The sequence below is a fragment of the Strix aluco genome, chromosome 15 (assembly GCF_031877795.1).
Source record: "Strix aluco isolate bStrAlu1 chromosome 15, bStrAlu1.hap1, whole genome shotgun sequence".
Taxonomy (NCBI): domain Eukaryota; kingdom Metazoa; phylum Chordata; class Aves; order Strigiformes; family Strigidae; genus Strix; species Strix aluco.
The window spans coordinates 17984135-18009357 of NC_133945.1; the positions used below are offsets into that span (position 1 = coordinate 17984135).

Below are 25223 nucleotides of genomic sequence, written 5' to 3' on the forward strand. Positions count from 1 at the left end.
TCTTTTTTACACCTTTCCCTTGATTGAGCTTCCAAAGCACTTAACAAAAATCTGCCAGAAAAGAGGTTTCACTTAGGGAGAACAGCATTCCCTGTACCTCTGTACTTGGCAGGAAGGATAAAACAGCTTTTCTGTGTGGCTGGTGTGTTGATAAAGATGGCCTTGGGCAAAGAGTAATTTATACAAGTTACCTGTGAAGTATGCAACTACAGTTATACGAGAATGTGACAATAATATGTAGAAAGCAAAGTCATAAAGGTCAAAAAATAAAATACAGAACAATGATACATTAATTACTAGAATCAATACTCTATTAACATGGAAAATTCAGCCTGAAATTGTACAGATACCAAAGCACTCGCAGTAGAGGAGGACATGGATTCAAAACCAACAAACCCCATTACTGGCTTTCATCTGGGCTCAGCTCACCCTGCAACTGGGTTACTGCATGCTGCCACCTGCAGTCTGTGTTGGTCCGGATCTCTCTGATTGTCACTGACAAAACAAATACAAATCTGTCAGGTCTCTTTCTCACTTCTAAAAGCCTCGTGTTTAAATGTATTCATATTTGCTATCCTGAAATGTCTGCTTCTAAGTGATTTTACAGAATAATTAACAAAATTACAGAATTACAAAAACAAACAAAACTCCAAAAAGCCCACAAAACCCCAGAGCCATCTACTTAGATCTTTTACCATTCATTCTATCAAAAATATAAGAAGTAACAGTATTGCTTATTAATGGTCACTCACAAATAGTCTTTAATCCAGTATCTTGTTTCACTATGTGTTACATGAAGACTACCATTTGAAAGCTATGAATCCTTTCCACTGCTGAGTTCAAAATACGCCATTCAAATATCTGTATTGGGACAGAATGAAGGGGTTTTTTTCCTGACCGAATTTGGGGCTGGGGCCTACAGTCCTCCATAATCCTGTTCCTTATAATTTACATACCTTTAAAGCTATTTTTGGACTTGCTCCCACAGCCCTCTCACATCTCAATGAGCCTATCCTTGAGCCTTGAGCAGCGGCTGAGGTATCGAGTCCTTACTAATGAAAATGATCCCATCTACTTTATATGCAGTGCTTTTCTTGATGGAAACAAAAGACGTGCTAGGTCACTGTAGAGGAAGTTAGAGTCCTCTGCCTCAAATGATTTCCTGAAACCGTTGTCCAGCAATGTTCAAATGTTTATCAATCTCTATCTGGAACTATGCCAAGAAGAACTTAGAGAGTTAAAGGTGTGCAGAAGTAGTACAGGAGATCAGAGAGGGAATTATCCTGAAATCAGCTGTAAGTAGGATGGTTGTTAAGGTACTTGCTGTACTGTAGAACTTGCTTAACGCTCTCCTGTCAGGCTGTGAAAACACGTCCTTACGTTGGTGTATGTCCCTCCTGAATTTACAAGTCATTTGTGCTCAGCGGAGTAATTTAAAGCAATTTTCTGCTATTTTGGGTTTCAATCCTATTTAACTGCTAAAATTCTACCCTTTTTAATGCAATCCTTATTCTGCAGGCATGATGACATGAAAAAGAAGTCATGTACCCTGGAGAGGTTACTAGTTGTGATCACTATGGTAAAGTGAAAACCATACTGATACACTTTTTTGGCATGAAGTGACAAGTATTCTGCCTGTGCACAGTGTACCATCCTTGGTACCTAGCTGGCTGGGCTACCATGTCATTCACTTGAACAGTAAACTGTTCTGGCTTACTGAGAGCACCATTAAACATCCCTTTGTTTGGTGATAGTAAAAGAATTGAAAACTGCCACCTAATGACCAGCATTGACCAACAGTTAGTCCAGTAAGTGCAGGAACTGGGAATCATCCTGGTTGTCTCTGTGTGTGCATTTGTATAGAAAGAAAAAGAGAAGATAAAAAATAAGCCAAAGAAAATGTCATTGTGCTCTAAACTCCTTGTTTCTTTTCCTGGTGAGTCTTTCAGCAGATGGAGGTAACACCAGCATAGCACAACAAAAACTAGTTGTTTTGCATGAGTGTTGTTAGGAGGCAGTATCAGAGAGATGAAGATGTCTTTTTACCAGCATAGGGTACCTTGAACACAAGCTGAGTATTCCAGTCATGCACTTTAGCTTAGTTTTGAAGTCTCTGAAGCTCTGTAATGTCATTTTTATTTTTTAAGTGTTTTTGAGTTGTTAGGCTGAAAAAAGAAGACACAGGGAACTGCTTCAGCATGAAATGCTGACATGAGTCAGCTGCAGCAAGTTGTGCTACGCTGGAGTTTGAAGCTGTTACTCAGGAGTGATTTGAGTTGAAGCAGAGTCCTGAGGAGGGCTCCCTGGCTTTGAGTCACGGCTGAGCAGCCCAGTCCCACTCCCAACACCTGTCTTCAGTCCTCTTCTGATCCCTCTTCAGCTAAAAACGAAATGCTTAGGTGATGGTCCCAGTATACACACACCTGCCCCCTGCTTTAACTGGGAAGTAGTCACTAATTAATGATCATTCCAGAGAGCAGTATTTTCTATGCAGAAAATCAATCAAGAATGTCTCTGCTGCCTGCCTTACATCTGTGGGCAAATAAGGATTGTGAGCAGAGGGATATGGCAAAATCTTTTACTAGGCACTGGTTTTAAGAGGATTTCACTACTGTACATGAGGTGATCTATTTGCTTCTTGTATTTCTGACAGACAAGATGCTCAGTGATTATGTACTGAAGGATCAAAAGACACACTGGTGCTCCTAACCAAATGGTTTCACTTTTGGAGCATAAGGAATTCATGCAAGTGACAGATCAGAGAGCAGGTTAATTTGAACACAGCATGCTTCTCTCAAGCAGCCCTGGCTGGAGTGGGAGTGTTTCTTCTCAAAAAATAATAATTAAGCAAGAGTAAGTTAGATTATGTACCTGTGGAAATACTTTGCACTGTTCTGTCTCTCATTAACTCTTGCAAATTAATTTTATTTCTCAAGAAATGGTCAAATGAATGATTAATAGATCAGCCAGTGTCATTGTTGTGAAATACAGTTTTTTCTGCAGAGCAAATACAAGTATTTCTCTTGCTGTGCTGCTGTTTGAGTGCTGCTCTCAGTGGCTTGTAGTAAAATGGCTAATAATTTCCTGTAGCAGTCAGACAGGCCAGTGCAATGAGAAGCCCAGAAATACTACTTTTTCTTTTCTCTCTTTTTTTTTTTTTTTTCCCATCTGTCAGCTGTGACACTTTCCCATCTGCCCTTGCAACCTGTCTCTGGATTGTTGTAACGGCATTAATCAGCAGAATCGACAAAAACCAAATTACATGACTGACAGCAGAGAAAGCCCCAGATGTTACCTCATCAGTGCTTTTGCATGGGCTGATCAGCCACATCCTGTCTGATCTCGTCAGCTCACTGCTCTGCTCTTTAACAGTGTTCTTGCATTGGGCCACGGCACAGGGCTTTGGCAGGGAAAAGCAGAGTGTGGAGGGCAGGAAGAGAGAAAGAGAGACTAAGAAAATGAAGAGCAGCTTTACAGATCCGGACAGCCTACTGTTAGATCTTCATGTTTACAGTTTAGGAAGGTACTTCTGGATATTTCAATAGTTCTGTGAGGGAGGAGACACCGGAGTGATCCAGAGTTGGAGCATTCAGATTTGGATCCTCCCTCTGATTCTCTAATAAGGAAAGACTGTAATGAGATCTGATGGAAGGAGGTGTGTTCCTAGCATATGTCTGTCTATGCAGGGGAAGTAGTGAAACTAAACCAGCATGTACTCAAAACACACAAGTGTGAAAAATTATGTCCTTCTCAGTTAATCTGGAAGGATGGTTTATCAGTACCCTGTCCTGCTGTCATCCTTGGAGAGCAAAAGTCACTTTTAAGGCAAAGCCAGGAAGTGTTGACTTGGGCCTTTTACACATACTCCTGACAAAGTCACTCACTGTGACCATAAAAACAAGGCTGATGCAGAAGGAAAATGCAAAGATGGGTTTCTACATTGCTGGGAACCCTGTACCACCAGTCTCCCTTCTGAGCTAGCTAGTAGTAGTGCAGCCTTTCCGGCTTAAATTTGGAACAGGATTTAAAATCTTTTGGACCATTTCTTGAGTAATGTCATTGTACTGTGTTTTAGAATCTGCAGCATCTACTCCTGTCCACCACTTAAATTTAAAAAGGGTTTTAGGTGTAGAGCTGCAACATTCTAATCACTGAGGGATGGCTTGTGTCTAGAACAGACAACGCTAAAAGCAAAAGGCAGTTTCTAATGATGATATACAATAGATAATGTGTTTAGCCTTAATTGTGTTTACTGTAAGTGGAGCCCCTAAGGGAAAACCAACGGAAGCAGTTTCTCAGTCCAAAATGGAGCCACAAGATAGGCATGTTTAAACAAAAGTCACTGCCTGCTAGTGAGCTTTTAAATCTTTTAGAAGGCGGGAACATGGTGTGTGATAGTTGCAGAGTAAATGTTTACCTGGTCCGGTGATGCTGACTACGAAAGGCCTGACAGTAGTACAGAGCATCAGCAGAAATTGAGATGTCCTGGCCTGGTGGCTTCCCAGTTCTTGTGACTGGGAGATCACTGAGCTCTTGGCCCTGGGAGAGTGAATTTGCACTAACTGACAATATCTTACTTTTCTCTGTTACTTTAAGAAATAGTCCATAGTATCTCAGCAGGGCACAGACTGAAGAACACTGGTATAGACTAGACTTACAGAGCAACATGAGAAGCCCAAAAATAATACCAAGGCTGCTCTAGTGCAAGAGTGTTTTTCAGGCTCTGTGGAAAGAGTAGCCATGTAGTTAATTAAAAAGAGAAAAGGAGAGAGAGGAAACATCAAAGCTGTGAAGCTGCCTTGTCAAAGGGACATTACTCCTGCGCTCTCTCTCGCTCTCCTTTTCTCCACAGAAAACACACTGATTCTTTTACTCTCTGTACCAAACAACTGGCAGCACCCAGATCTTCTGCTCCAGCAAGAGCACAGTACTTAAAGAGCAGAGAAATGTGGGTAGTTTGAGAAGATGGAAAAACCGCATCAGTCTGTGGCCTGGGATGCGAAGAGAAGGAGTCTTGTATGTTCAGCATGGCTGTTGTTCACATAATGAGCTGTGAGCTGGCCAATTCAAACTCTTCTGCTATTTAAGCTGAAAGATCTTCCTTCTGAGTTCTCCCACATGATGGTCTGAAAAGCTGGAATACACACTGAGTATCTTTACCAAATTAAGGAAAATTAGGAGAGTGAATGCTGCAACCCATGACCATGCAATGTTTCTGTTGATTCCTAGTTTTAAAGAACAGGTGTTGATAGGGTATCTAAACACTGTCAAGTTTAAATTTCTTTATTTGTAAGTCAGTTTTGTCAGCACATTTTGCTTTGTTATGAAAGCACATGAGTAAATAATTGTGAACTTGAAAATGCAATTAATATCTGGGTTTTTTTTCTTTTTGTCATGAATAGATTGTGAATAACTTCAAACAACAGTGAAATTTGAGACTCGCCAATTTCTTCAAAAGAATAACTGAGTCTGTAAGTCATCAGTGAACAATTTGGTACCTGGCAACAGAGTGGTAAGGCTGAAGGGTTGTTTTTTCAATAGCATGGACAAAGTGAAAAGTTGAAAACAATTTTACTTTGAATCAGCTCAAAACAAAACATGAACTGAATTGAAAAATATAGATTGCACCAAATGGAACATTGTATTTGGCATAAAACATCTTTGTCATGATGCAGAATTTAAGATACAAACTATTAACAGTAATTAAACTAAGCTGTCTAAACCTATTACTGAGGTGGTATTGCCAGAGGCTGTTGAATGACAGCATTGGTGCAATTGCAGCCGGTTTAACATCAGAGTGGGAAATCACCTCATTGCTCACTGTAATGACTTCAGTGAGCACTTCGTTCTGTGTCAGCCTTAAGATTTTGTCTGTCATGCCCACTGAAACATTTATGTGGCTGGGCTAAATATTGCACCACATACAAAGATTTATATGATTAATAAAAGCATCCTTCATACAGCAAATTCTAGTCTGTCAGTCTGGCATTTGAGGCTGCAGGTGGAGGATTAATGGAAAAACTACTGTCTTTAGCAGGAGAATATTTTAAAAAGAAGCAAAGAGGAGTACTGCATTACTGTTGTCACCTGGATACACCTCTGATACATAGCGGAACACTAGAGAAGAACAGGAGCCCTGTTCTTTCTTTGGTGCTTTTTATGTGTGACATTGATTCTTCTGGTGAGAACACGCCTGTTTACTTCAGCTGAAACTGGAGTAAGTCCTGGGATCATCTTAATCCATAATTGAACTGAATACAGTGTCATTCTGAAAAAATCATAGCTGGTAAGTGTTTCTGCTTCATGTGTATTTTCTCTGTTTTCTTGAGGTTTAAGGTTGTAAAACATCTCTCTTGAAGCTGTCTTCATCATTAATGCATATAAAACTGAGTATGTGTGCCTATGGGGTTATTGTTCTTGAACATTATCGTACAGGAGTGCCTATCTATAGACTTACTGTGAAATCTTTTCCAGAGTCGAAAGATATTTAGAGATTAACAGAAAGGAATTAAACACCTGCAAACAGCTATATGGCTGTAAAATGAGATGGATGGGGTGGAAACTGACCTGATGAACTAGTAGGAAGTGTTCAGTTGATTTCCTTTTAAAAAATATAATTTAATTCAAACAATGTATCTGGGAATTTGTTATACTTTCTCACTGATTTTTTTTTCCCCCCTGAGGAAATATGAGTGGTGGAAGGAGAGTAAGTATAGAAAATTCCCTGATCAGAGTACCCTTATCTTGGCCTTTTCCTTGTCAGCTGCCATGATGTTGGCATAAAAAAAATGCAATATTCCCTAAGAAAAGAACAAAGATGTGACATTTCTGCACCACAGTTTCCACCTACTTGAAGCTCATCATAAGCAGAAACCACAACCATTTTTAGGCTACCAGCTTTGTGCAAAGATCTTTCTTATTTTCCCATTTCATACGCTAGTGTGATACAAACACAAAATCCTCCTGTCCTGACATTTATTGTACAAACAGGAATTCATCCTTTTTTTTTTTTTTTTTTAATGTTGCATTAATGCCTCCAAATTTTCTGAAAACAACGGGAAATTTTTGGCCTGCGTGAAATTCTTTGGGTTTTTTTCAAAAATACAGAGCCAGGGGTTAACTCTCCTCAAATAACTAATGGAATCAGGCACCTGGAATTGTCAGTTTAAAGAACAAAAAAAATACTACTGTGATGTCTGCACCTGCATCCCCAGTTCCCACTGACAAAGGACCCCAGACTGTCACTACAGAGAGAATTCTCATGAACTATTTCTCTGTGCTATGAAAAATAGCCCTTAGTTAAAAGGAAGGAAAGGCAGTAACTAAAAGAAGCAGATGTTGTGAACACTCTTGCTTTAATCCTCCTTTTCCTGCTGCCCTTTCCCCCACCATGGGGGTAGGAGGAGGGAGGAGCCAGTGAGATACAGAAGGCTCAAGCTGCCTGTGTAAGCGAAAGCTGAACTTTTGAAGAAGCAATTTTCTTAAACAGTTCTCTCCCAAAATAGGCATAGGCAGGAAGTAGTGAAGTGGATGGCAAAAGACTGGGAGCAAGGTAGCTGAGTACTTCTTGTTTTCTGTATCTGTTCAAAACAAAAGGGTTGGAAAGTATTTCCTCTTGATGATGAGATCATGGTCATTGTTGGGAAATGTGGTATGTTTAACATCATCACAAGGGCCTATCTGGCTAATCAGAGCCGAGAATAACTGTAATCAGCCCACTCTTCTGAAAAATAGTAGCTCATTGGTGCTGTAATAGCTTCTGCAGAAACAAGGTCATACTAACACAGTGCAACTTAGTAAGTACCGACCTTAGGAGGCACCAATTCAAGTAACTGATTAGTTTTCTGGATGAGCCACAGCAACCTTACAGTTGTTCTAGATCCTTCCCCCAGTAATGACTGTGGGGCAGTCACTACTCCCTTTATCCTTCAGATTTGTACAGAAGATTTTGATTTGTTCTTGGCCCCTCCACCCCCAACATTTTTGAGCAGTTTTTCCAGTATTTGATCTCAGGATGAAGATTCAAATTTAGATGGATGCTTTTTATTCAGTTTTCTAATTGTCAAGTTCTCTGTCAGCGTTGTCTTATCCAGTACACAGTCTTGCAGAAAGTACATTGAATTCTTTGCACCGTGGATTGTTTACATTTTCCTGTACCTTATATGAATGTTTCTGCTGACATGAAATACAGAAACACATCTGTACTCACTCAGTGCATTACCTGTGCAGTGCAGTACTCCCGTGCATTCAACTAACTATTGACTTACAAGCTTAGATGGTTTGTTATATTGGGACACTCTTCATACAATGATTGGAAAGATTTCCTCCACGGTGGATGCAGCAGCAGTTTAAATGGCGAAGTGTGCAGTTATACAAGAACATGACTGCTAATGTCCCCATGCATTTTCCATCCCAATAAACTAATACCTACTTTCTTATCAGGTATCTGATCTCTAAAAGCACTCTCTGAGGACTGTACATTCATATTTAAGCATGTTCACCTTTATCAGCTCATCCTATTCATCTCCTTGCAAAAAGAGGACATCAGTTGTCACTGTCCTGGACTTAAACCAAAGGACTGTATAATAGTCTTTATTGTACAGCACTCTGAAATAAAGCACAGCTATGTTTTTTCCTAGTCTTTATTCTGTTGTGCAGTAGAGAAATATGAAGTGCCATAAAAAGAACCTGTGAACATTATGGAAAGCATAAACAAGCTTCTTTCATAAGGACAAGTGCAGTTAAAAAAAACAACAGCACCACTGTTTATTGGGTGGGTATAATGAGCCAGATCAATCCTGTTGCTCTGTAAAGAGAGGTTTTCATCCTTGTATACATCATTCACCTCTTCCTGCAAAACAGAATTCTTTCAAACCAATTTTTGATGCCCTTTGAGTCATCACAGAATAAACCCCTTCTATTGTTTAGACATGAATATTTGCATCATGATCTAAGTGTCAAGTACAGAGTATAAAACTCTGGGCCCAAAGGAAAGCTGTGCTAATGAGCTATCAATCACAGTTCAACTTACATCCATGGGGCCCATAAAAGAAATGCAAGGGTAGAGAGCATCATTATCTGTTAACATTGTCATCCTCACAAATTTTTTTCTCTAGCTGTTGAATTCATTATTAGCCTTGCTTGGATCTCATTGAGAGACAATAGAAATTTTATTATTGGCTTCAGTCAGAGCAAAATAATTTCCTAGGAACTATTCTCTGCAATAAAAGATGTCAGCACTTCACCAAAGATATGGGAGAAGTAGGGTTTAGTCCATTCCCTCTGTCTGAACTGATTTGAGCCTACATCTGGCATGTGTGTCTCTTGTGGATCTATGTGGTCTTCAGTCTTGGAGCTCTTTGTTGATGCAGTTCCTTTTGCTAAGAATAATATGATTTTTATGAATCCAGTTGTGAAGGAATTACAGTATCGGTCTACTGATAAGGGGAATTTTCTGGATGAGGGGAGTCCAGTACTCAAGATGACTTGTACAGTCTATTTGGGCCAACAGAGACCAGTTGAGAGACTGGTCTTGTCTCCTCTGGGAATCACCTTAGTTGGAGGTTCCCACGTTCAGCTTGAGTGTCCTGTCCCTTCAGCTACTAAATAAGGGAGAAACACCAACCCTCCTCTGGCTATTGTTTTACAGAAAGGAATGGGATAAATATTGGGCTCCTGAAGGGAGGGAGGGTTAGGAACCCCAATCAGGAAAGGAGAAGCATTTGGCTGAAAATACTCAAGTTCTTCAGGTGACTTCAGACACACTTTTCTGACTTTCTGTCACTTATATTTCTTATATTACATCAGCCCACACATACTCCGTGTGGTTCTAAAACAAATGGTGTAGCCTACTGCCTGTCCAAACCCAAACCCCATGCATACTTCTACATGCATCCACTGCCTGGTTTGTATGTGCCAGGTCTGTAAGCAGACATCTCTTTAATGTTCTTCTGCACATGTGGAAGTTATACCTGTTCACTGCCTTCCAAGAAAGAATTTTGCCTATTTCAACTTTGTAAAAGTTTCCATTTCATTTAATTCTAAGTAAAAAATGCCACCAACATGAAAGACATAAAGAAAAGGCTTTATAAAAGCCAATTTCTTTCAAGGCAATCTACCCCTTCTATGGCTTCATTGTGCCTCTAATGGAACAGGGCAGAGAATTCTGCCTCCCCTATTCATTTCCTAGCAAGTGTAGCTATTTAGTGTTTGGTGTGAGAAGCCTCTGCAGGTCTCCAGCACTGCCTGATTGCACTTTCTGAGACTCTTCAGACTTGTATCTAAAAAAAGTATTGATTAGGAGGATGAATGCCATGTCTAATCATTAAATATTTAAACCTGGCAGACCTTCAAGAGTGGCAGCCTTGCTAGCCTGTGAAAACACCCTTGTTTCACCAGATCTAACTTGCCATTGTTAGTTTTCAGAAAACTTGAGATAATGTATACATGAGATTTTATATCCATTGTTTTTTAAGAGAAAACGAGGACAGAGATGCAGACAAGGAGTGTGCCTTTAGTTGTGTCTTGTAGATTGGAACAAGTAATCATACATTAAGAAATGTAGCTGGGAGAATGCATTTTTCTCTCCCTGGTGTAGGAAATAGTATCTCGTTACATGGACTGTTTCCACTGCAAATTTCTGTATATAGAAGTACAGAGAATCCTCTAGATGCTAGAACTTTGGAGTCTTGTACTGATCTCTCTCCATCATATTCTTTTCCATCTCTGTTTTCTTTCACTTAATAGTTCTAGCACCATGGGAATTTTTATCTGATAATTTTTTCACTAAAAAAAATCCAGTTGTTGACAGTTTTTTCTTGCGGTGCAGGATGTTGCATTTACAAGCATTTTGGAAGAATCTAGCTGTCCAGGCAATTCATGCAGCTAGTAAGAGCCAGTCTTTTTCCAAAAGAGATAGTAATCTCAGCCCTAGGGATGTAAAGATATTTATACCAGTTTAATCACAGCTATCACACAGGTATAAAGATATTTATACCAGTTTTATCACAGAGAATCAACTGATCATGAACAGAGCTCTTTGCAGGATGTAAAGTTTAAGCACAGACATGACCTCTGTGTGCAGTTTGAGATCTAAACAGAATAAACGAACTGGGAAAAGAGGAGAATGGTGTGTATTCTGAAGACGGGCAGATAGTGAGGGAATAAGGAACATATTACCATAAGCTGCCCATGAAAATCGCCAGCCTTTGTATTTCAGCTCCTGACAGCTACAGTTGTCATGCGTTCAGGTTGCTGCTGTCCACACACTCGATGTTTGTGGTTTTCCTCCAGGCAGTTGCCATCTATTGAGGGAGGTCATGAAAACAACTTGTGTGATAGAATTGTTTTGTAGGCTCTTTTTCACAATAAAGATTTTGCTCCGTGTTCATTTGGAGAGACTATAGCTTCCGTTTTCGTTTTTTTGCTATAACTATCTATCAGCATGTCATAATTATGAATTATGTGATCATTATCATCATTATTCATCCTTGTGAATGATGAATATTATCATCCAGTGTGTGGTAAAACAAATGTATTTAAATAACAGCAGATAACACAACATGATATATATGCTACATTTGTCAAAGACTGGCTTAGTAGTCTGACTGGTTAACTAGCAGCCATCTTTTGATCATGACATTTGTCAGAAATAGTAAAATATGAGTCAGTTTGATCTCTGTTCCACTTTAAAATTGGAAATCTGTATAAATGCCATAGTAATATGTTTGTTAAGCAGCTGCTTTTATATTTTGTATTCCAAAAAGTAGTTTCCCAGTTCAATGCTGTATGCTAGTGAGGCGTAGTGCGTTGGTGTCTCTCGTGGCATGCTGTAGTTTGTACACTCACAAGGGTAACCACTGTTCAGTGCTTAATGATTGCTTTGTGCCCTGCATCGCTCTTGTGGATTAACTTCTCTGTAATACACTGTACCTTAGAAAGGAAACTTCAGCTGTGATGCTGCATCTTGTCTTCAAATGTTAATGCTCTTTGCATATCAGTTCCTGGCCTGACCCTCCAGCATGCATAATGCAAATCTTGGCACAAGCTCACATGTGGATCCCTGTAAAGAACAGAAATGAAGCTGGCTTCTTGACTTCTTATGGCAAATAGGCCTGATGGTGAATGCAATGCTGAGTCTGCTAGGGCATCAACTGAAAATATAGGTGAAGCTTTCAGGGAGGACAGAGGCTGAGGCAGCTTGAGGATGTGAGTCTTCATGGAGCAGCTGGGCAAATAGAGTGGTCAGTGAGGCAACATGTGATAACGATTGAGAGTAAATGATAACAGGAGTAAGTGATAGAAGTTGCTAACTGAAGAGGGTGCAGAAGACAATATTTCTGATAGGTTGTCAGTATTTACAAAATAAAAAGCAAATGACAGAGTAAACAGTTCTTCTTTAAGGCCTTGTTTTCCTACTAGAATGGGGTTTGGATTATTTTAAGGATGCCTATTGCATGTGAAGTAAAAACACACAGAAGACATGCTGGTCTTAAAACACCACAATTTCAATGGAGCTTACCTTGCTGAAAAGCTCAGCTTTTCTGTGTTTCCACTTCAGCACAATCCATACACATTATTTTTCCTGAAGTAAAAAAATATGCTTTTGACTGGGAAGACAAGTGATCTGAAAGAACAGGTTTGAGAGCTGAATATTAGGTGACTGGCTTGGGACCAATGGACAGACAACCTGACTGACCCTAAAATATTTGGTAACTGGGTAGCCTCTGTCTGATTTCATGCATTAAAAGATTCCTCTGCTTATGATAAGCATAATCTTTCTTTAGAAGGAGTGGAACCTGAAGACATGCTAGTCAAGAGAAAAAATTATCTTCAGTGACTAGATGGATTATGCCTTCTGCCAAACTGTTCACGGGTGATTCCTGCACTGGTATGAAGTCCATTGCTTCCTAATAAAGACAACTAAATTTCACCTAAATCATGGGAGGAGATAAGAAGATAAGCCTGCTAAAGGCCAGCTCATGACAGCTCTCAGTGTATCACTAGCCAAGTGAAATAGCCAGCTGGCCAAATTAAGAGTTAAACAATACCTGTTTGGTAGGGTTTTGGTACACCTTCTAGGAGTACAAAATGGGAGGTGATTACAACCTGGAGCTGACTTCTCCTTGTCCTTGACATAGTGTCCCAAGTTTGGCTGTGAGGCTCTGGAACTCATTTCTCACCCTACTCTACTGTTGAGAATGCTCTGTTTGATAAATAAGTCTGGGGGCTAAATCTTCCCCCTGAGGGAAAGATGGAAAGATATTTGATGCAGTTCTTGTTGAGAAGGTTGTGTTAGTGCTACTTTTACTACACTGCGTTAATGATGACTATATGGCGATTTGGGACTTTGTTTTTATTATTTCAAATCTCTGTAAAGTATTTGCAAGGTTATTTGTATCTGTAATTAGCATTAACTGAATTCTAAACCCTAACCACAGAGGGAGATTTGTTTGTTTATGACCATTTGTTTTTCCCCTGGTCTTGCTGCTATGATTTATCTGAGAACGGCAAAGATGTCCTCAATTCCTACGCTTTGCAAACTGAACAGAACTCATCTGAAGTATGATTCAAAATTACAGATGATTAAGATAGTGAGGGCACACAATAACTTGTCAGATACGTGGTATGAAAAAATTGATCTTATAAAATAGAATGACTGTATCTTGTATAGTAAACAGCTTTAAGTGAAAGGCAGATCACAGGCTTTTGGTTTGGCACATTGGTGTTGCATTGCTTGATTTCCAGTCAGGATTGCGACTGGACATGAGAACATAAAGTGCAGTGGAGCACTCTGGACTGAAGCATACTTAATATGCCACATATTCAAGGAGTTAAGGGTATTTTTCCTCCTATTATTCTCTGCTACAATCTCATTTCTCTAATCACTAAGTGCCTGCTTCTAATTTCCAGGCACAGTTCATTCATGTCCAGCCTACGCTCTTTGTGCTTGTGCCAACCATATCTTTTAGATTAAATAGTTCCAAAAGCCAGTCCAGAAGCCAAAATTGGTAATCAGGATTGCCTTTGCCATGTGTGGAGCTGCCCTAGACTAATTCATGCCTTTCTAATAGACATGGGCAGTATTTGCCCTATGTCGAGTACCAGCACCCATCTAATTATTTAAGTGGTGTTCAAGCCACCTCATCCTTGCTGCTGCGCAGGATTGTGTATCACCCACTGTTACTAATGAATCACGTTAGCTGATACATTTCCCCCCTACACGCTCATTTCCTTGACTCAAATTGTGTAAGTAATTGTACTTTCAATACTTTAAATGAATGAAAAGTTGTATGATAATGCTATGCTATCAAGAAATCCTTCTGTTTTTTCCCTGTCAGGACTTCAACAGCCCAGAGCTGTGTCTGAGTAAGCAGGGGACCAGCCAGCAGGAAAGGGGAGAGGCAGGAGAGCCCCGCACTCTGGACCACTCCTGCCCTCCTCCCACCTGTGAGGTGCCCCTTGCTGGCCCAACCCAACAACAGTGGCCTTGAGGAGGCTTCCCAGCTCGGCCCGCATCCTGGGAAGGAGCCGATGCCACCCTGCTGCCGGCCACCCTGCGCCAGGGGACAGAGAGGGCAAGGTAGGCACATGTGCTGAAGATGATTAACTGGGCATGAGTAATTGTGCTGAGGGAAAGGAGGGGAGGGAGGCAACTTGGAATTTAGGGGGAGGCTGGAACCTCTCTTGTCTCCAGCAGCTGGTGAAAAAAGCAGCAGGCAAAATCACATTTCCTAACTGTGATACCAGGGGACACACACGCCCACTCCCATGGACAGTTCCCCAAGCCCATGGTCTAGTGTTGAAAACCAGCCTCATGACTGTGGACATGCCTTGTCATGTATCTCCCATAGGGTGTGCATTTCTGTTTGGGAAGAGGGAGAGAGGGGAAGAGGGATGGTGACTCATGAGTGCTGAATTTTTAAGGAAAGCACAGCTGTAATCCCAGACCATGTGAACGGGGAGATTGCTCTGAACACTGTTTACTTATGTAGTGCTTTTCCTTCATCCTCCTCCACCTCGAAAAAACAGTCAGTTTTGCCACACAAAGCGAAAGAGAAAAGATTTCCAGGAATAAAATTAATATTTGAAGCAGGAGAAGTCATCAATCCTATTGCTGTGTACCTTACAAAGTGGTAGGATCTTGTGTGGAACAGAGAGGTAAGGTACTTTGGAAGGTGACCATGGGGTTGATGTCGAAAGCCGGTTACTTCATATTGTGTGACCTCTTCTAGATCCCCTCTGTCTCAGATCAAACACTGTGTTATAGGGATTCTGTTTCTTTTTCCTCATGAAAAAAAGCCCTGCTGAAATCTGCTTCTGGCAATTTTACCAGAAGTTGCACAGTGCTGTTTCTTACATGATTATGGCTGGCTAAAAGAGCGTATACTTCTGTATACACTCTTTGTATACATTTATATTTATATTATACATTATACATTTTACATTTATATTGTATACATGTATATTTACCTTTGTAATGGTATGAGGACATGCTCGTCTGGTACCTGTGACTGGAAAAGAACCAGAAAGAATTCAGTGCCTAAGCTATGTTTTCAAAACTATGTTCTAAAATCCTGTGGTTTATTACCAGATAGGAGAATTGCACACAGATGAAAGCATTGCTAAAACTCCGCTGACTGGATACTGGATGAAGACAGCTCTCTCAGCCCTAACATCTCTCAGTGATTCACCCGTTCCTGGTAAGGTCCGTGCCAATTAACCGACAGTTTGCCCTCATCACTGTCCTGTACTGTCTCACCAGTTGTCCTGCTGCAGCTTCCACTTCAGGCCCTGTTGTGGCAGCTCTGGCTTATGCAGGAGATGCCAAACACATGCCGATGATGGAGCACATGCCTGGGCTTTCTCATCACCTTGTGCTGCAGCTCAGTTCCTCGTCCTTCCTCATTGCAAAATTCGGGAAAATTTACCAGCAGTATTCTTCTGTAACTTCAGCTGGTTTTACTGAGCTCTCTGGCCACGCCATCCCTTCTTCAACACCGTTTTCACTTGGCCAGCGTAATTTTGGTTTTTGACGGAGGGGCTCTGGGCCGACCCTGGGGGTCTCTGCGGCGGTTACTAGGAGACGAGCTGTGTGCCGCGCCTGTGCCCTCCGCCGGGGGAACTGCGTGGGGAGGGGGAATAAAATTAAACACAGAAAAGCGAAGCTCTGCAGTTAGTAGCGGCTAATCGCTACCGCGGCTCGGCGCCCCCAGCCCCGCGCTGCCCGCCGCCGGGGACCGCTCCCCGGCCCGGGGCCGCCCGGAGAGGCGGTGGCTGGGGCGGAGCGGGGCTGCCGGGGCGGAGCGGGGCTACCGGGGCTGCCGGCCCGGCCCACCCGCCTTATAGCGCGGGGCGCGCCGCGGCAGCGCCAGCGCCGCCCGCCAGCCCGGCCCGCCGCGGCCGTCGCGCTGCCCTGCCTGCCCGGCCCTGCCTGCCCTGCCCGGCCCTGCCTGCCCGAGGTGAGCGGGGCCGCGCCGGGCCGCTGCGGCTGCTGGTTGCGGTTCTTCCCGGGGGGGCGCGGGGCCGGGGGTCGGGCAGGGCCGGTGGGACAGCGCGGCTCGGGCCGAGAGCCCGGCACGGGAGCGGAGCCGGCTGCGCCCGCTCTCGCCTCTTCCGTCTCGGTGGGTTTATTTCAGATACCAGGGCTAGTTTGGTTGCTTATTTTTTTTTTTCAACACTTATCTGTGCTTTATTTATTTATTTTTTCATTTAGGAAGTGGGGATGTGTCATTTGTTACACTCAGAATTGCTTCTTTTATAAATCACGAGAAAGACAAAACATGCTAAACAAGAGCTTTCTCCCACTAGGAATAAAAAGGTCTAACAGCACTGGTTGCTTAGAGGGATACTTCAAAACTTTGTAGAGAGTCTTGCTAGAGAGTCTGTTGTGGCGTGCACAGTTTGCTTTTATAGTCAGCACCTCTATTCATTAAAACTGGGGAAAACAACTCTTATTTTGTGTTCTTTCTGCCTGTTGGATGTGTGTGCGTGTCACTTCTTGCCTTTGTAGAGAAGCCTCTGAGCTTAATTTTTGGCTATGTGCCTCTGAATTTGGCTTTTAGGGAGGGGATTTGAAGTTCTTTTTCTGACTGTTTTTGCTAGAACCAAGAGCTACTTCTGAGAAATGTTTGCAAAACCTTCTGTGATGCTAGATTTGATTTCTTGGAGAGTCTGAGAAAATTTTAAGGCTGCTCTGACGTCACCCTCCTGATCATTATTTTTTGTGAGGTTGAGAAGGGGTTTTTTGAACTGCTGTTCTTAACCTTTACCTTCTGATTATTATATTGTTTTGCAGATGCATAATATGTTTGGGAAACATTTTGTTTCCTTCTGTTGATTATTTATAATAGAACATAGCAAGTGCCATGAATGTAGCTGAGAGGGCTTGCACTTTCACAAATGCAACTTAGTATCTTGTTAAATCTGAAGAGGCTTAACTAACATGTAGTAGGAATTTTTTTTAAGTATGTATATATGAAAACTTTGTGTGTTTACAGAAGAAAATTGTGTGTGCCAAAGAAAATGTAGGAAAGATGTGACTGTTGGCAATGGGTACATTTTCACATGCTACGTGGGGGTGTAAAAGAAAAGAAAACACATTTCTTGCGAGTGGCCCTTTGCAAGGGCAGAGCTGAGGCTGGAGCTCATCCCACAGGCCTGTGTGCGTTGTGACACCCACATGTGACGTGACTAACCTCGTGGTTGTGCTGCCTCACAGTCCCCCGTGTCCTGCACATCTGCGTCTGGCTACAGCCACGCTCTCGGCTGCCCTGAGCTTCTGTCACCAGGATCATCCCCTCCTGTACTTGCATGCATGTAAGCACAGAAATATTTGCATACAAGTAATTTGAAAGTAGCCAGATAAGGCCAGGTAATGCTGACTTCTGTCTTCTCTTACGATTGTTATTTTTTGTGTAGTAATGGTGTACTTTTGGTGAATCCAGTCTTTATATACACTTGAAGAGCTGAACACACTGTGAATGTGAGCATCTACTGCTAGTAAAGCTCCCTTACAGCAAACTGCCAGACCATGCTGGTATTACACTACATGAAATATGGTTCTTTGGATGAAATATGGTCTGGGGGGTTATTTCTGGGTGATGGGACCAGTGGGCAATGGCCAGGGTTGTTCTTGGTGCTAAGCCTGGCAGTGGCAGAAGTACGGAAATCCTTCCCTTGCTTCCATTTCACAGTAGGTGGGTTGTGGGGTGCAGAAGCACCTGGCTGTAGCTAGGGTAGCTTCAGGTTGAAAGCTGTTGCTGATTTCACCTTTTCATCTATTTTTGACTCATGTTTCTATCAAGAACTGGTTTTGGATCACTGCCCATGGGGTAGACTTGGCAGGGATGGGAGCTGCTTGAAACTTGGAAGAAGGCTGTTCAGGATCATCATTAGCAAAATGTAATGAGATTGTAGCTGTTCAAGTCTATGCTGATAAATATTCTAGATGTTGGTGGCAAGAGCTGATGGCTAATCTGCCCCTCATCTGGAAGGTTTCTAACAGAGACTAAGGAGAGGAACTGAGTTTGAAAAGTGCAAAACCCATCAACTTCCACCTTGGAGCAGGGGAGGGGGGTGAGTCCCTGACAGTGGGGACAACATCCCTTCCCTGGGGTGGGGAGCTGCCTTCTCCTGGGGGCTGGCAGGCAGTGGGGCTGGGAACAGCACTGCACAGCAATCTTTGAGGAGGAAAAGGAGTGAAATGGCATATTTGGGTTTTTTCTGCACAACAGTTTTAAAAAGCCAAACCTCAAATCCTGCTTTTTGCAACAGGTTGATGTGGAGAACCAAATAAAAAGAAACAGCTGAAACACTGTGTAGAGAAACGAGCGATGCAGAGTGGTGATTTGGGTTTGCATGATGTGTCACTCCCCAGCGTAGTTCCGATAAAATGAGAAGGAGAAAGCTTTCATCTGACTAACCGCTTTCTCTTTTCTCTCAGGGCAGGGTAAAGACGGTTGTTTTGATTCCTTCTATCTCAGTCTAATACTGCCTTTTCCTCGTGTCCGAGGCAGCGCCTGGACACATCACTGATCTTCATCTCCTCTGCCTCCCGCACCCATCTCCGACCGTGTCTGTCGCTCTGTCCGGATGGTCTCAGGGGGCTGCGGGGGTCGCTCACTCAGAGCCGTTGCTGTGCGCTGCTCTCTGCCCTTTCAGTTCTGTAACTGTGTTCCTCTGAGCCAACCTCTGTTAGCTAGGTAGCAGTTTCAGGATTTTTGTTTGTGCCTGTTCTCCTTTTTTGTGACATGGGTGTGGATGTAGCTTGTGTGGTAGAGCTGACGCTGTCAGGGAGAGCACGGAAGGAGGCAGCGAGTGGTGGCTGTGCAGCTGTCGCACACAGTGCTGCACGCAGGGTGTGGATCTCCCTGCTGCTGCATTGCTTCTTGCACAGTCTTCCCTTTCTGTGAATAAACAGCTGCCTCTTGGTTTTTGTAAACAGGAACGGCTGAGATCACTTTGAAGGAAGACTTTGCTTTTTTCCCCTCAGCTTGGTTACTAAGAAAAAAAAACCATTAAGGAACAGAAGATGCAGGGATGGGAACCACTCTGTCATGAGGTGGCACCTCAGAGCACCGTCCCCGCCTCGGTGGCAGCTGTGAGGTGCGTCTGGGAGAGGAACCAAACCGACACTTTCTTTGTCTCTGTGTGGTGCAGAAAGACACTTACTTAGCTTTCATTTCTGTCTTTTTTGGGGGCATGTGGAGTACATTAAAGTGGTGCTTCTGTTGTTTGCTCTCCCCCAGGGAAGCTGTAAAATACCATGCGAGTCAAGTCGTATCTGCTGAGGCTTGGCCGTAGGGCTTACGGGTAAATTGGGTGTGGGTTCTGCCCTGGGAGCCTGACCTCGTGCTAATGGACAGGGCTTCAACAGCCTGCAAACCCCCCTCCCACTTCCCTTAAGTCAGGTTTCATTTGTGTGGTTCCTGTGATGCTACTGTCTTACTGATTTCAGAGGTTCTTTGTTTGCCGTTGGTTTGAGGCTGTTGCACAGCTGCTTTTTTCATTGGGTCAATTTAAAATATAGATAAATGAAGTAACCTATGAAATCCTTTTTAGATAACGATTATCTTGGGGGTAATGACACTCACATTAAGAGGTTGCTGCATTATTAATGTAATTTGGAAACTGAATAGAAGTCTAAAGGAAACGAACATTAAATTTTTGACCCATTATCCGTGGTGTGAGTGTTAGGCTCTGCAGGCTAATCTAGCACTTGCCTTGAATTCTGCATTCCTCCAGGGAGGAGCTGGAGATAGGGTGAAGGTCTCAACAGATGTTTAAATACTAGGGTGTTTCAAGGACAGCAAATGTGAATTTAGCCTTTAGGTTCTTGCTGAGCTGGTTGGGCAATAATTCTGTTTGGTGCCTTGTGACCACACATTTCACCTCGCAACAGGGTCTGGGAAGTTAAACTTGGGGTTGAGCTGCAGCCTCCCTTTGAAAGGTGATCAGATAGTGGAGGGATAAAGGCACAGAGAAAACAAACTAACCTGCAGTTAAATCCCTGGGTGGTTTTCCACTGCGAACAGCACTGCTGGGAAAGGCTCTATTACAGTTTTCTGGAAAAAGCAAGTAAGCCTGCGTGCACCATGTTGCACGACCGTGTTCCTTACCCTGATGGCTCTGTGCCTGATCTGATCACAGACCGCTTTGTGCGGAACGAAGGAAAACAGAGAACATTGACCTGGTAGTTTCTCTTGAATATTAAACCACGCTGGTCCTTTGCCATGCCTCATGAGCAGCATATGACTTCGGAAGTGGCAGAGCATTAAGAGCTAAGGCTGATCCCAAGAAGGAAAGCAAAGTACGTGTTGGTGCTACTTTGAGTGGGAGCTTGTGAGCTAATGCGCTGGGGACTGCTGTGAAAGTGGGGTCGGAAGCCAAGCTGGATTGAGCGTTGATGATGCTGCAGCCATGAGACACCGCTGAGCTGTAGGAGCCTGTAGCAATGGGTCTCTGTCTTGCTCAGCTGTGTGTAACGTGCTACATGTCACATCAGCAGTGGTGTATTTGTCCCGTGGTGGAGGACAGGCTGCCAGTTGGCGTGGAGACACAGCTGCCTGCTGCAGTTGCAGTGTTTTGATGACTAACAGTAAGAAAAGAAATAAAAATAAAATTTTCTGAGAATCAGAGTGTGAGCCTCTGCTTCCAAAGGGCTGTTTGTGCAGTTGACTGTTGGGATAAGGAGTAAAGAGGTTTGTAGTCAACCCATCATCTGATGTTCACCTTGCCTGCCCAGTGCTGGTTTTGGGCAGGGTGGGAAGGATGGTGTATTCTGTCGTGGCTGCTCTGCGATGGGGAGTCACACTGCTTTCCTTCAGGCACAACTCTGCATCTTAAAACTTTTCCAGGAGCAATGCTTTTCCCAAGCTTTCACATTCTTTGCCATTTGCTATTTAAGAGACTGTCCAGACAAAGAGTAGTCTCTGTCCAGGAAATAAACATTTGATCTTGCCTGTCCAGTTGGGGAGGAATTTTCTTTTTATGTTAGTACTCATTTAATGTTTGGTTTGTTTGCAATGTGCAGCCAGTCAGGTTGGCCAAGGCACTCTAGTGATGTAAACTATACTGTTTTATGAGCTCCTGCCTTCTCAGTGATTACTGTTTGGTGACTTTCTCTTCATGATATGGTTTCAGAATGCTGGTCAAAGGCATTTGTTTGTTTTCAGTTATGTCAGTTACTTGATTAAATCATGGTCACTATTGCAACTTCTTGACAATTACTTAAAAGTGTAAATGAAACTGCCAACCTAAAAGAATTTACTGTTTACAAAATTTACACCTATTACTACATTGTAAATAAATGATTCGGATCTTTTCACCCAGCTCAGCAAGGCAGTGCCTGTCTGTGCAGTGGCATGTCCAGACCAGGAGCTCTGCTGACAGCAGCCAGGAAAGGCAGAATTTACTTGGCTGCGTAGATTGTGACTCTTATTTCCTCCAATATCTAGAGAAAATCTAGCAATGGGGATTATGAAATGTGATGATAGCCTTTTCATAGAGCCTCTTTGTGATGGAGACTGGTGGGAGGAGTTCTTAAAGTATTTCATGTGGTGTGTTTTTCATTCTACAGGCAGGGGAGAGAGTAAATAGAGTGAATGTTTGTGTTCACTTTCTGCTTTATGGTGGTATGGAAAGTGCATCTGAAAAGTGATCTTACACAAGTCTCAGTTTCTGAATAAACATGTGCTTTGTTTCCATGCAGAAAGGCTGCTTTTCCCTTTCCCAGGAACTCTGGCAGAGTCTTAAAAATTATTCTCACTGATGTTTAGAAAACACAGGTTCCAGAGGAGAAAAATGTATCTTTATATATATATATATATATATATATATCTGTTGCAGCTCCACTGCCTTCTGATACATTATTTTTTTAAATTTTATTTTTACTTTTCCTTAATACCAGGTTTAGGCAAGAAAGGTGTCTCTCCCTGCGGACATGAGATGTACTGCAGTGTCTTTTACCCACAGTAGAAGGGACTTCAGGAAGGAAATTCACTGCTGGAACTGGGCCAGGCTGAATCTGGCAGAGCTGCTGCGCAGGCACTGCCGGCAGCATCCTGGGGTCATGATGTCAACATACTGCTGCCTGCACTGTTAGTTTTTCACACACTGACCTTTCCCACCCTTCCATCCCTCAGGTTTTTCATGTAGACAAACCTCTCCTGAAAATCCTCCCAGAACAATAAAATAAGAAACAAAGGTAGTGTAGAGCTGTCTTGGTGTTTATCACAGCCTCATGGGGAGAAATGTGTTTTTGCTGGACACTTGCTAGGCTGGTATAATTGGGGCCTGGGATGCTAACTGAATTTGGTTTTAAACATTTTAGTGTGGCTGGGTTGCAGAGTTGCCTCTTCTGTGGCACAGATCCTGAGGATGACTCCCTCTCTCTGGAGCCCCACCGATGTGAAGCCATGCAGCCTGGGATCTCCTGGCCACCAAGACCAGGGTGAACCCACCAGACGTGCACGTACCTGGTTTCCCAGTGCCATGACATGACTTGTTCCGGACTTATGGATTGCTCCTGAGGCAGGGAGACGTGCAAGCTTACCTGAGGTTTCTTAGGTGTGTAACACCAGGTTTCATACAAAACTTTGGTCTAGATAAAAGTAACAAAGGCACTGTTACACATTTCCCTGTCTTTTTCTCGCTGATCTCGAATTATCTCTTGAATGTGAGTCAGTTCCATCTTCGTGTCACAGGCCCTTTGTGCGTTGTGTTAAATCCTCATGGGAAGGACTGTACCCCAGTGCATGGGGCTACTGTAGGAAAGAGGACCCCAGCAGCCCTTTCCTCCTGGCTGCAAGTGTGACTCCTGCCTCCTTTTGGCAGGAGAAACGGTGGGTCCCAGCTCGCAGGGTAGGGTGTTGGGCTGCGGATCTTGGATGTATGAAAATGCTTCCCTGGAGAGCCCTGTGTGAGACGCATTGAAGATGCATGTCCATCCTCGGCGTGTCCCGTGGTATGTGCGCAGGGCTTGTTCCCAGCTGGGCTGCTTGCCCTGCGCTCTGGGTGTCTGTGGCAGGCAGAAGCCCAGCCTGCTTTTGGGTTTCATCCGTCCCTGTCAAGGCTGCCAGCTGGCTCTTGGTGCCCCCCCTGCTTGCCAACTCCCAGCCCTCAGTACATATGGTTTTCTAGGTTTGGCTGTTTTCTTAGCTCCTTCCACCAGGCTTCATACTGGAGCCCTGGCACTAGCAAGTAGGTCTGGTTACCCTGTTGTGCTGCTGGTGTGTGGCTACGTGCATTGTGGGAGGCTACTATCAGCTCCCAGTGAGCAAATCTGGAAAATGTTAACTTCTTAAGCTCACGTAATTGTTAGCACGTGACCAAACAGGTAAATTGAATCAAAATGATCTTTCATGAAGGTACTCACCGCCATTGCTGTGTGCAGTGTTTGTTCTGCTTGTGTGTCCCATTCCCTCTGGGCTTGCAATTGAAGTAGATACAGCTCTTTGGGGTAGTGACTGCTGTAATAAAATGCTTAGTACAATTTTCTATTAAACAAGTGCTTCTATATTGATTTTTAGTTTATACCTGAAGAACATACATGCCTCAGGATTCATCTGCTGTTTTTCAACTGTGTTTTTAGCTTCCCTGAAAAGCTTGTGTTGCCTCTTCCTTTGCTTTGGCCTGTGTTTGCTTTTGAGCATTAACACATAGACATAAATAACAGCAACAGCATCTGTGATTCTGGACAGCTCTGTCCTGTTCCGTACACTTCCAGCACATCACTGGAGCCATGGCTCTCGAAATCACAGCGTGGTAAATAGTTTTGTTGACGTGTAAGTAGGCACGAAATCCAGCCTCGCACATGTGCCCATGCTGGCGCTGCAGTTTTGCAGGCAGTAAAACACAATATGACTCCTTTTGCCATTTAACTGGCTCTGAACAGAGAGTGGATGTGCTGAGCAAGAAAGACTAGTTTGTGCACACATGGTAATCGGGGAAAGCAATCAAACTCCCTGTAGGTCCATTTTCTCATTAGTTGGCTAAGAACAATGCATTGCCTACAGTAGACTTGCTGGACTATTTGTATTTTAAGCCATTTTTTGAGACTAAAAAGAACTTTTTTCCTAAAAGTCTAAAGCTTATTATCAGTGATGTTTTCCAGACTGTCACACAAGAGGACGTGATGGAGGGTTTGTATGATGTGTAGTTTCCAAAGGGTTCAGAGTGTTCACTGAAGTGGCTGCTGTCCCTGAAGCAGTTCTGGAGGCTGTGAGCTGTGGGAGTGTGCTTTGGCTGTATTACTATTCACGCAATCACAGATTTGATTATACCATATAGGGACGACCTGTTTGTCAGTGCAGTAGACCACACAGATCCATCTAAAGCTGCAGCTCGCAGTGGGGATAGTTGTGCTGCCAGGACTGCGCTGAGGAGAGGTCTAACGAGACGTAAGGTAAAATAGCAACATTTTCTATTTTGCAAGTAGTTTGGTTGTGTGTGCTTGCTTATGTATTCTCTGTTTTGCAAGTAGTTTGGTTATATAAGAAAAAACAGATTTGTGCAATATTGTATTTACGTGGTGCTTGTCCTATAGGCTTTAGTTAAATTAAGAGAATTTCAGTTTAAGAGTCAAGGACTAACCATTAATTTTGTGGATGAAACACTTTCCTCCCAGTGGAGCGTGAGTATGACTTTTGCTTGTGAGTGGCATTCACAAATGCAGAGCGTGAAGAACCTTTGCCTCAATCTCCTTTTCACCAAAAGCAGAATGG

General features: G+C 43.0%; 1 protein-coding gene across 4 annotated transcripts in view; it reads left to right on the top strand.

Moving 5' to 3' along the window:
- Window positions 1–25223, top strand: part of CARHSP1 (calcium regulated heat stable protein 1) — a 72458-nt gene that overhangs the window by 19618 nt on the left and 27617 nt on the right. For 2 of the 4 annotated variants that reach the window (XM_074840394.1, XM_074840393.1), the window contains exons 3-6: window positions 5403–5471; window positions 6035–6286; window positions 14340–14581; window positions 15593–15701. The gene's annotated coding sequence lies outside the window, so the exon portion shown is untranslated. Of the gene's footprint in view, window positions 1–5402; window positions 5472–6034; window positions 6287–14339; window positions 14582–15592; window positions 15702–16406; window positions 16623–25223 lie in introns of those variants that run through there. The other 2 variants (XM_074840395.1, XM_074840396.1) reach the window with 2 other exon arrangements.